Raw genomic sequence first — 11,974 nt, 5'->3', positions numbered from 1 at the left:
TCCCTGTTTAATAAATGGTGTTGGGAAAACTGGCTAGCCATGTGCAGAAAGCAGAAACTGGACCCCTTCCTGACACCTTACACTAAAATTAACTCCAGATGGATTAAAGACTTAAACATAGGACCTAACAGCATAAAAACTCTAGTAGAAAATCTAGGCAAAACCATTCAGGACATAGGTGTAGGCAAGGACTTCATGACCAAAACACCAAAAGCATTGGCAACAAAAGCCAAAATAGACAAATGGGACCCAGTCAAACTTCACAGCTTCTGCACGGCAAAAGAAACAGTCATTAGAGTGAATTGGCAGCCAACAGAATGGGAAAAAATTTTTGCAGTTTACCCATCTGACAAAGGGCTGATATCCAGAATTTACAAAGAACTAAAACAAATTTACAAGAAAAAAACAAACAAGCCCATTCAAAAGTGGGCAAAGGATACGAACAGACACTTTACAAAGGAAGACATACATGAGATCACTTTCAAATGTACAAACACTACAGAAAATTGGAAGGTAGAAAGGGAGTTTCCAGCTCTCAAGGACAATTTTGGTTTAGGTTCTTAGTATATTTTTTGAATGGGTAAGACATTCACATGGCTCAAAAATCAAACATGAAAAAGATGTGCGGGAGAGAGACCCAAGATGCTGATCACTAGCAGCTCGGGATTGTAGCTCCCACTGAAAGTGCAGAGAACGAGAGGACGCCACACTTTCAGATCAATTTTTGTTGCTCACACACCGGGAGATTCCCAGAGGAGGAGCCCCACGTGTCGCCAGCGCGACTCTTGAGGCCGGTGAGGCGGTTTTGCCGCTGCCTTGGTGCGGCGGTTCTCGGTGCAGAGTCAGAAAAGCACCATCAATCTTAAAGCCGCTGTTTTGGCCGGCGCAGTGGGTTGCTCAGATTTTAGAGCCGGGAATCAACAATTTGGACGCCTATTCAGAAACCCAACTATAAAGACGGTAATTATAAAGACCACAGATGGATAAATGTATAACGAAGGGAAGAAGCCAGCCTGAAAAGGCTGAGAATACCCAAAATCAGAACGCTTCTCCCTCTACGGGGGATCACAGTTCCTCATCAGCAACAGAACAAGGCCTGATGGAGAAAGACTGTGTTCCATTAGCAGAAGCGGACTTTAAAAAGTGGATGATAAGAAACTTCTGGGAATTAAAAGAACTTGTTCTAACCCAATGCAAAGAAACTAAGAACTTTGAAAAAAGGTTTGACGAAATGTTAACAATAACACACAATTTAGAGAGGAATATAAGTGAATTAATGGAGTTGAAAAACACAACACGAGAACTTCGCGAACTATGCACAAGTTTTAACAGCCGAATTGATCAAGCAGAAGAAAAGCTATCAGAGGTCGAAGACCAACTTAATGAAATAAAACAAAAAGACAAGATTAGAGAAAAAAGGATAAAAAAGAACGAGCAAAGTCTCCAAGAAATATGGGACTATGTGAAAAGACCTAATCTACGTTTGATAGGTGTACCTGAATGTGACAAAGAGAATCAATCCAAGCTGGAAAATACTCTTCGGGATATTACTCAGGAAAACTTTCCCAACCTAGCAAGGCAGGACAATGTTCAACTCCAGGTAATACAGAGAACACCACGTAGATATTCGTCAAGAAGACCAACCTCAAGGCACATAATCGCCAGATTCACCAGGGTTGAAATGAAAGAGAAAATACTGAGGGCAGCCAGAGAGAAAGGTCAGGTTACCCATAAAGGGAAGCCCATCAGACTCACAGCAGATCTCTCAGCAGAAACCCTACAAGACAGAAGAGAGTGGGGGCCAATACTCAACATCCTTAAAGAAAACAACTTTCAACCCAGAATTTTACATCCAGCCAAACTAAGCTTCATAAGCAAAGGAAAAATAAAATCTTTTGTGAACAAGCAAGCACTCAGAGATTTCATCACCACCAGGCCTGCTTTATAAGAGCTTCTGAAAGAACCACTATACATAGAAAGGAACAACCAGTATCAGCCTTTCTAAAAAATACCAAAAAATGAAGAACATCAACATAATTAAGAAATTGCATCAACTAATGGGCAAAACAGCCAGCTAACATTAAATGACAGTATCAAACTCACATATATTGTTATTAACTCTAACTTTAAATTGACTAAATCTCCCAATCCAAAGACACAGACAGGCAAAAAAAGCCAAGACCCATTGGTATGTTACATCCAGATCCATCGCACATGCAAGGATACACAAAGATTCAAAACAAAGGGATGGAGAAAAATTTACCAACCAAATGGAGAGCAAAAATAAATAAATAAATAGAAAGCAGGAGTTGCAATTTTTGCTGATAAAATAGACGTTAAAGCAACAAAGATCAAAAGAAGCAAAGAAGGATATTACATAATAAAAGGATCAATGTAACAAGAAGAACTAAAGATCCTAAATATATACGCATCTGATATAGGAATACCCAGATATATAAGACTTATAAAGAGACTTGGACTCCTACACAATAATAGTGGGAGACTTCAACATCAATATTAGATCACTGAGACAGAAAGTTAACATCGATATCTAGGACTTGAACTCAAAACCAGAACAAGTAGACTTAACATTTATAGAACTCTCCACTTTAAATACACAAAATATACACTCTTATCAGTACCATATCACACCTATTTATAGGTTTAAATGAAATATTGGTTGGCTGCTTGTTAATTATTTTCTTCCCTCATTTTTTTTTATGTCTCTATTATTAAACACAATTAAGGCATACCCATTTTTAGACTGCATTTTACCCCGGGCAATAAAGCAACACCCCTGTTCTCTCTCCCTCTTCCTCTTCCTCTTCCTCTTTCTTCCTCTCCTTCATTCTTTTTTTTATCTTTTTCTTTTTTTTTTATTCTTTCTCTTTCTTTCTTTCTCTCTTTTTAAAAAAAAAAAAAAAGATGTGCAATAAAACTGTCCTTGTCCTCCACCCATCCAGGTCCACCCCACCTCCACTAGTAGCTGCTTTACCAGCTCCTCCGTAAACGCCCAATTTCTTTAGCAAGTATAAGCAAATACAAATATACAGCATACGAATTCCCTTCCTCCCTTTTGCATAAAAGGAATCATACTATATGCGTTGTCCTTATCTTGAATATTTAACATAACAAATATTAAGCATATTTCGGTTAGGATGTAAAGAAACTGGAAGTAACTGTCCATTTGCATACACACACAGAGATATGCACACTTTTCTTTTTTGGTATTACTTAGCAGGATTAAGTATTTGAGCCAATAATTTTTCTGCCTACTCCTCTGCATGGGCCTTAGGAAGATATGAAACCGTAGAAATTTCCATTTCTGACATAACAGTTTTGGATGAGAAGATCCCGTTCAGAAGGTTGGGGCAGGTGAGCCCACCTCAGAGCCAGAACAGCTCAGCTATGTGTCTTGCTTGTTTAGAAGACACTGTGAGACCCAATTTCTTTCTGGGTTAACCAAAATTGGGGATGCCTCTTCTCTTCGGGCAATTTCATCTTTTGATTGTTTTCATCATAGGAAAACAGAAATCACAGCATACTGAGAGACAGAAACTAGAGGACAGGCATTTTTCTTCTTTACTCACTATGAAATACAGTGTTGATACAGATAAAAATCTCATTGTCTGTCTGTGGGTAAGACTTTTCAATAGTCCGAAGAGGCCCGGACCCCAGAGCTGATGGCGTTTACTCCACAGCACGTGTCCAATCATGGGTTTCGCTGAAAAGCCCAGCTGAGCCTCTGAAGGCTCAACTGCTCTGAGCAATCCTCTGACCTATTTTGTTATGTCTCTGAATACAAAAATTAAAAGTTCACGATGGTCAACCACTTACAATCTTCTTTAACTTATTTTGGACACACATACACCTTTTCAAGGGATAAGCAAGGACTTTTTCAGAGGGACTTGTCCTTTCGAAAGAAATCATATTATCCTCATTTCTCACAACATAGACAAGATATTTTCTGAAAGCAACACAGAAACCCTGGTGTGTTTTACTTAAGAATAATAGTCTCAGTCTGTTCAAAGTATCTTAAATGGTTATTTTAAGGAAACTCAGACTTAGGAAATTTTTCCACAGATCTTCCATAATAACTCAAACTACTCTTCAAACAGCAGAACGCAGTCCCTGGCTACATCTCCCTCCTACGTCTGGCCATTTCCGTCTTGGGGTAAACCATTAGCTGGTAACCGCCTCAAGCCTGGAGACCAGAATATACCGAGGACCATTTGACAGTTCTTTCTTTTGTCTTCTTTATGCCCAATTGTGGTCATAAATAGATCTATTTTCTTTATTAAATATCTGAGTGCTTAGTTTAACTGGGGAGACATAGGGTGTGCTATTTTTTTTTCCTGTCTTGGTTCCTCTAGCCAATTTAGGAAGGACCAAAAGTTAAATCTTGTTGAAGAATTACGCAAGACATGAACAAAGAACTGAAGACAGAGTTGAAGTCAAAACCAAAAGAAGATCAGCAGGATAAACCACATTGACACTTAGGTATCTGAAAGAATATCAGCGCTACACGTGGCCTTTGAATGTTGTTGTCTAACACCTCATTTTACAAAGAGCTGGGATTACAGGTGCCCATCATTGTGTCCGGCTAATTTCTGTATTTTTAATAGAGATGGAGCTTCACCATGTTGGCCAGGCTAGTCTTGAACTCCTGATCTCAGGTGATCTGCCTGCCTTGGCCTCCCAAAGTGCTGGGACTACAGGCTTGAGCCACCACGCCTGGCCTATGTCTTTCTTTTTTAACTTTGCTTCTCTCTTCACATGTTTTATGCACTCGAACTGGCATTCTCCTCAAGCCTATAACCATGGCCAGTGATTATATCATCTTTGCTGAGAGAAGAAGGGACTCTCTTCCCCTGTTTCTAGGTTAAACATCATCTCTCAAGGGCTTCAATGACTTTGGGTCACACACCCATCCTGTACCCAGGAAAGCAGAGCAATCAGATTGGCACCCACTGAACCACAATACTGAAGTGAGGTAGAAACATTTCAACCATAAAAGGGGTTCTTCTCTTTGCAGAAGAACCACAGGGGGCTGGGAAGGCAAACACTGTATGCACCTCCCCTTCTGTCCTCCTTTACACAGCTGTGCCCAGTGACCCCATCTCCATTTGCATCACTGATCTGAAGCCTGAGATGTTTTGCTGATATACGCTGTCTCCCACACAGTTTAGTTCATCATCCACACAGGTAGACTACTTAGAATGAGTTACTAGCCCAGCAGAAATCTGAGTTTCAACAGAAAGTCAATGATTAACATTTTATCCCAAACCAAAGTTCTAGGTAATATTATAAAAGCAAGAAGTTTTTATTTTAAAATCACTGAATCCTTATTGCTCTGAATTGACATGACCTCAAACAGCTGAACTCAGAAGACCATACCTCATTGAGAAATATTTACCATGCAAGAATTCTTTATCTAAGCTTTAGCAAAAAGCCCATCTTTCCTGCACACCCTGTCCTGTCATCTCAGATTGAACTACTGAGATTTATTAGTTGTATTTCTCTGACTAAGACAACTCAAAAATAATAAATATTTCACCCCTTCTTTTGTTAGAAAACTATAGAATTGTTTCTTCTGCAGAAATCTCAATGACTCTTCATTTCCATTTATGAACTGCATTGTCACAGATATTTTTCAGCCACAGGATTCCAGAGCTTCCCCACACCTCACTAATTTCAAATTATATGAAGGCCAGCAGTAGTGGACGTTCACTGATCTTCTCTCCACACAAATGGGGGCTCCTGTGTTCTGAGCTCACTGCTAATTGGCCACAATTGTTTGCATCAGGATGGTCTCCTGATCCAGGGGGTAGTCATCAAAAATCTTCCCCAGGATTTTTAAAAATTGTGGTAATAAACACTTCACATTAAATTTACAACCTTAAACATTTTCCAAGCATATAGTTCAGTTGTGTTGAGCACATTTATACTGCTGTGCCATCAATCTCAAGAACTTTTTCATCTTGCAAAGCTGAAACTCATTAAACATTACAACTGAAGCCCATTAAACACCTCTCCATATCTCCTTTCTCCAGACCCTGGCAACCACCGTTCTACTTTCTGTCTCTATGAATTTGACCACTCTAGGCACCTCCCATAAGTGGTATCATATAGGATATGCCTTTTTGTGACTGGCTTCTTTCACTTAGCATAAGGTCCTCGAGGTTCATCCATGTAGTATGTGTCAGAACCTCCTTCCTATTAAAGGTTGAAAATATTGTATCATATGTATTGTATATGCACCATTTTTAAAATCCATTCATCCATCAGTGGACACCTTCGGGCTCTTGTGAATAATGCTGCTGTAAACATGGGTGTGCAAATATCTCTTCAAGAACCTGCTTTCAATTCTTTTGGATATATACCCAAAACTGATATTACTGAATCATATGGTAGCTCCATTTTATTTCTGGTTTTTAGTTTTTGCATTTAGAAAAGTTTAAATAGCCAGGTGCGGTGGCTCACATCTATAATCCGAGCACTTTAGGAGGCTGGGGTGGGCAGATCACAAGGTCAGGAGTTCAAGACTAGCCTGGCCAACATGGTGAAACCCCATCTCTACTAAAAATACAAAAATTAGCCAGGTATAGTGGCAGGCACCTGTAATCCCAGTTACTTGAGGGGCTGAGGCAGGAGAATTGCTTAAACCTGGGAGGTGGAGGTTGCAGTGAGCCGAGATAGCGCCATTGCCCTCCAGCCTGGGTGACAGAGCGAGACTCTGTCTCAAAAAAAAAAAAAAAGTTTAAATAGACTTTGTTACTCAGGCTGGTCTCAAGTGATCCTCCCAAAGTGCTACGATTATAGGAATGAGCCACCGCTCCCTGCCCTGTTTTACCTTGCTTTTTTGAGGAAACTTCATACTTTTCCCATAGTGGCTACACTATTTCACACCCTCACCAACAGTGCACAAGGATTCAGGTTTCTTCATATCCTTGCCAACACTTGTTTTCTGTTTTGTTTTGTTAATAGTAGCTATCCTAATAGACGTAAGATACTTCCCCAGGATTTTTAACTAGAACTGAGAAAATTGGTCTTTCCTGTGACAGAAGCTCAGAAGCTACGCTGTCGGGGTGGGACTCTAGAGTTGTCATGTTTCTTTCTTTCTTTCTTTTTTTGTCAGCATCTCACTCTGTCACCCAAGGTGGTGCGATCACACACAGCTCACTGCAGCCTTGACTTCCTCAGGCTCAGGTGATCCTCCCAACTCAACCTCCCAAGTAACTGGGACTACAGCTGTGTACCACCAAACCTTCCTAATTTTAGTATTCTTCGGAGAGATGGGGTTTTGCCATGTTGCTCAGACTGGTCTCAAACGACTGGGCTCAAGCAATCCACCTGCCTCTGCTTCCCATGGTGCTGGGATTTTAGGAGCGAGACACCATGCCCAGCCACAGTCATGTGTCTTGACATGTGAAGGAAGCTGATCCATATTGAGTGTTTAGGATACTAATTACTACAATCCTTCTCTCCTCCAAAGTTCTGAATCCAACTGAAACCTGTTCACAGAAGCATAATAGACTCCCATAAAGATGGTAATAGCAGCTTCAGTCCTTTTCAAGGTGGGTTGGAGACTATGACTGGAAGCCAGATGCAGGCTGGTGTTCCCATTCCTCTTCCCCAGCAAATGGAATTTACTTACAAGGCAGTGGCAGGCCTGCTATGCCCCGCCTTGCAACAGAGGCAGAGAAGGCCCCCGTGAATCAAGTACAGAAAACGAACAAGACCAAAGACAAAACCGCATGCTACTTGGGGACAGGCGAGATCCAAAGGAGAAGCAGAGGGAGAAGGCCAGCCTGCATAATGAGCCTTTTGCCAACCTCAGCAGCCTGAATGAGTCATTCCTTCATCCTGGGAAGTTATAGGTAGTCTGAAAAGAAGAAAGCTTGGTCCCCAAAACATCTGAGGACTTTGTGACTTAGGCTGACATCTGAAGAGAGAGGGAAATGTCCCTTTCCCTTGCCTCCCAGTGTTTCTTATGTTTGTCTTTCTTTGTTGTTGTTGTTTGGAGATAGAGTCTTGCTCTGTTGCCGAGGCTGGAGGGCAATGGCACTATCACGGGGTTCACTGCAGCCTCCACCTCCCGGGTTCAAGCGATTCTCCTACCTCAGCCTCTCAAGTAGCTAGGATTACAGGCGTGCACTACCATGCCTGGCTAATTTTTATTTATTATTATTTTGATGATTTGTTTTTACTTTAAGTTCCGAGATACATGTGCAGAATGTGCAGATTTGTTACATAGGTATACTGCACATTTTAAAACTTTTTGTAGAGATGGAGTCTTGCCATGTTGCCTAGGCTGGTCTCAAACTCCTTGATGCAAGCAATCCACATGCCTAAGCCTCCCAAAGTGCTGGGATTCCAAGTGTGAGCCACAGGGTGCGGGCCTCATTTGGCTTTTTTAACCCCTAGGACGTAGAATAACCAGATGCAGCTGTTCATCCTGGGCAAGGGAGCTGAGTGTCCCTGAGCCTTCCCCCTCACCCAGGAGCCTGATCCTGGCTGTCAATCACGACTCCTTCAGGAGTCCTCCTGGGGTCAGTGATTGGACTCTGGAGGTTCTGAAACGGGTAAGAACAGAACATTGGTTGCATTTACTGAAGGTCATAAATGCCCTAGGCTGGAAATTCACTCCCCAGTCTGTTTTCCATCTTACATTTTCTCAGGTAGGACATTCAATAGAGTTTACTAGAGATTATGCAGTGAACTCAAATGAAGGCATAAAACTTCTCCAAATAATAAATGCCAGCAATATTAAAATGCCCTGATTTGAAATATATGAAATACTTCACATTATTAAATTCTCAGGGAGGTATTAAGGTCTAAAAAAAATGTAATTTTTCTTGAAAATCGAGGTCTAAAGAAATTAAAAGTCCCAAAATTATTTCCTCTCCAATTTTTTTTTTTTGGTTTGGGGTCAGCCAGAGGCCTTATTTAGCAATGGTGATAGAGTCTGGCTCCTGCACAGCTGCAGTCCCCTGCAGAAGAACCTTGGCTTCAGGCTCTCCAAAATGCCACTCTCTTGGGCAGCTGTCCTGAGTCCATGACTTGTGAACTTAACTGGCAGAAATCCAGTCTTGTGCAGTCAGTCCTGCTGCCATGGGGCCCTCCCCAAGCCTGGCAGAAGTCCAGGGTTGCCTGAGGCCTGTGTTCCTGTTGGGGGAGCTCTCCTCTGAAGCTGCTGCTTCTCAAACCCATTAAAAGTAAACCCCTTTCTAAAAGGCATCTCTTAAGGTAAGATTTTCCCAGCTCTAGCAAGCACCCTGCCTCATCCACATGGGACTGTGAAGTCCTTGGAGAAATGAAGTTACTTCTCATTTCCCTGGGAGTTTCTCCTGATAGGAGGCCCACTGGTGCTTCAGCCTGCAGGGCTATGGCAGATATAGGAGGCCAAGGACTTTCCAACAAAGGCCAAAGGCATGAGACTTTCCTTCTATGGAGAACAGGTGAGATGGAATAGCCAGATGGATAAGAATCGTGTTTGTAGAGAAAACATGGGTTTCCTGATGAGAAACATGGAGAAATCCTAAATGATTACAATCTTTGTAAACTGTGAATATGATTTAACTCAGATTTGTGCAAAGTTTCATCATGGTCCTCTTGAAGAAAGCAATCACTTGAAAAGCGTGGCAAAATCACAGGCAATTGATGGTTTTAGACCTGAAGCTCTGTTTTAAAGTGAAAGGTCTAAAATGTTAACCCCAGGAAAAGACTCAGGACAAATCTACTCTTATTAGTGAGAGAAAACACCACACTGTATCTTGTCTTTTATATTCAACATCTAGGGCTTAACCGCTATGGACTTCACATGTAGGGTGAATGAATTCAGGGAAAAGTTATTTAAATTAAAATTTTAAATATTTATTTTTTTTTTAATTTGGAGACGGAGTTGCCCAGACTGGAGTGCAATGGCATGATCTCAGCTCACTGCAACCTCCGCCTCCTGCGTTTAAGTGATTCTCCTGTCTCTGCCACCCGAGTAGCTGGGATTACAGGCACGAGCCACCACGCCCAGCTAATTTTGTATTTTTAGTAGAGACAGGGTTTCATCATATTGGTCAGGCTGGTCTCGAACTCCTGACCTCAGATGATCCACCTGCCTCAGTCTCTGAAAGTGTTGGGATTACAGGTGTGAGCCACTGCACCCAGCAATTTTTACAAAAACAAAAATGAATGGAATGGAAAGCTATAACAAAACATTTTGAGGCATTAGCCAATTTAAACTTGTAGTTGTTATACCAACTAAATTGGAAAAGAGAACAACTGTAGAAAGTGATATAAGCCTAGGTGTCCCTAAAGAATAGAAAATGAATTCCATGTTTCTTAGCCTCACTTGCCGTTCTGGCCACGCATCACAAAAACAGCCTGCAGTTTCCTCTCCCGTGAGCAGCAGTGTGAACCTGGGTGTGACTCACTGCTGCAGCCTCTCTGATACATAGCTTTGTTCTTTTGTTATACTCGGTGACAGTAAATATTTGTGGAACAATATTTGTTCAGGAAAGATGCAAAGGCCACACGGTGAAGGGAAAAACAGGTTTAGAAGTTAGCAAATCCTGCTTCTGCCTTGTGCTACTTGAAGCCCCCTAACCAAGTTAATCTATACCTCGTGGACCTCATTTCTTCTTCTTTAAAATAATAACACCTTTTACTCCTTATAGGTTTGCAAGATTTGGAATAATATACAAAAGTGTCTCCTATCTGATTATAATAAGGAACTCGATTCTTAGGTAAGATTTAGGTAAAGTTTGGCTTTGGCATAAAGAAATTAGACCTGGTTAGTTGGTGTACCGATTTTAGTATTTTCAAACCCTACTCAAATTTTATCATTTAAGATGCTGAACTAGGATTATCTAGCTCTTAAGATTTTGTGGAGTTTTCTTGTTTTCTTAAAGAGATAAAAGCTGCCTTCACATTTGAAGGACTTTGAGGACCATCTTTCTAAGACATTAAATAAGCCAACTAATTTTCACTGATCTCTCTGAAACAAGCTAATTATTAATCTATAAGTGGGTCCTTATCTATTTCTAAACTGTCAGGGTTGCCTTTTTTTTTTTTTTTTTTCCCAATTCACAGTGGTTTAAAATGTACAAACTGCTCTAAGAGAATTCGGGCATTCTCTGAGCCATTTCAGCGCCAACCACTCACCATGTGCCTTTGTTAGCAGCCAGGTATACCAGCCCAGTGCCCCAATCACAGGGCAAATTCTTCTTGTTTTTTAACTTTTTGATCAAATTATATTTGAAAATTCTCAGGTACAGTGTCAATTTGAAGAAGACTCAGGTTTTCAGTGTCATGAAACGGTTCTGAAAAGGGAAGTCTGAAGAAAATTACCATAAGACTATTGAAAGTTAAAGAGCTCAAGGACGGTAGGTCTTGGGAGTAATTTGCAAATGCAGAAATGACCTTATAGCCATAAAATAAAACAAATGCGGGAAAGACTTGTGTTGTCCTACCAGTAGCAGTTGTGTCAGAGGTAGACAGAGCAGATGTTTGAAATGCTAGGCAGTGTTTCCAAACAGTAGGACATGACCTATTAGTGAATTGCGAAACATACTTAGTGGGTTGCCAACATAATTTTCTTTAAAGGCATGGAATAGAAAGCACATGCATGAGTCACTAGAAGTACAATAAGAGTTGTTTGGTGCAATTTTCCTTTAATTACATGTGCACACAAGGAAGGTGGGGCCAGGACTACTACTTTTCACTTTGCAGAAAACTTCATTTTTACTGTGCGTTGTGATTAAGTTAAAAACCTTTGACTATGCTATGTAGGCAATTCCAACACTTCAGGAATACAAAGGTCTGAAAAAAGGTTATGTAGTAAAACTCATTTTCATTCAGATTGATAAGGAAATAGGTCAGACAAATTGCTGAAGAAAAAAATGGACACAGAGCATAAAGGATAACAGAGTACGCACTTTCATTTACTATGATGAAAAGAATTTTTTTTTTTTTTTTT

At 40.7% G+C, this 11,974-nt stretch overlaps 1 long non-coding RNA gene across 1 annotated transcript in view; it reads right to left on the bottom strand.

Annotated features, from left to right (window-relative positions):
- The window catches only part of LOC108314356, a 19,821-nt gene that overhangs the window by 5,126 nt on the left and 2,721 nt on the right, over positions 1-11,974 (bottom strand). The window contains exon 2 of the long non-coding RNA XR_001829430.2: positions 8,348-8,351. This is a non-coding gene — a long non-coding RNA (uncharacterized LOC108314356). The remainder of the gene's footprint in view (positions 1-8,347; positions 8,352-11,974) is intronic.

This window comes from Cebus imitator, unplaced genomic scaffold (assembly GCF_001604975.1).
Source record: "Cebus imitator isolate Cc_AM_T3 unplaced genomic scaffold, Cebus_imitator-1.0 Scaffold150, whole genome shotgun sequence".
NCBI lineage: Eukaryota > Metazoa > Chordata > Mammalia > Primates > Cebidae > Cebus > Cebus imitator.
Note: the sequence above shows the minus strand (reverse complement) of the source record. Positions and strands in the feature narration are given on the sequence as shown.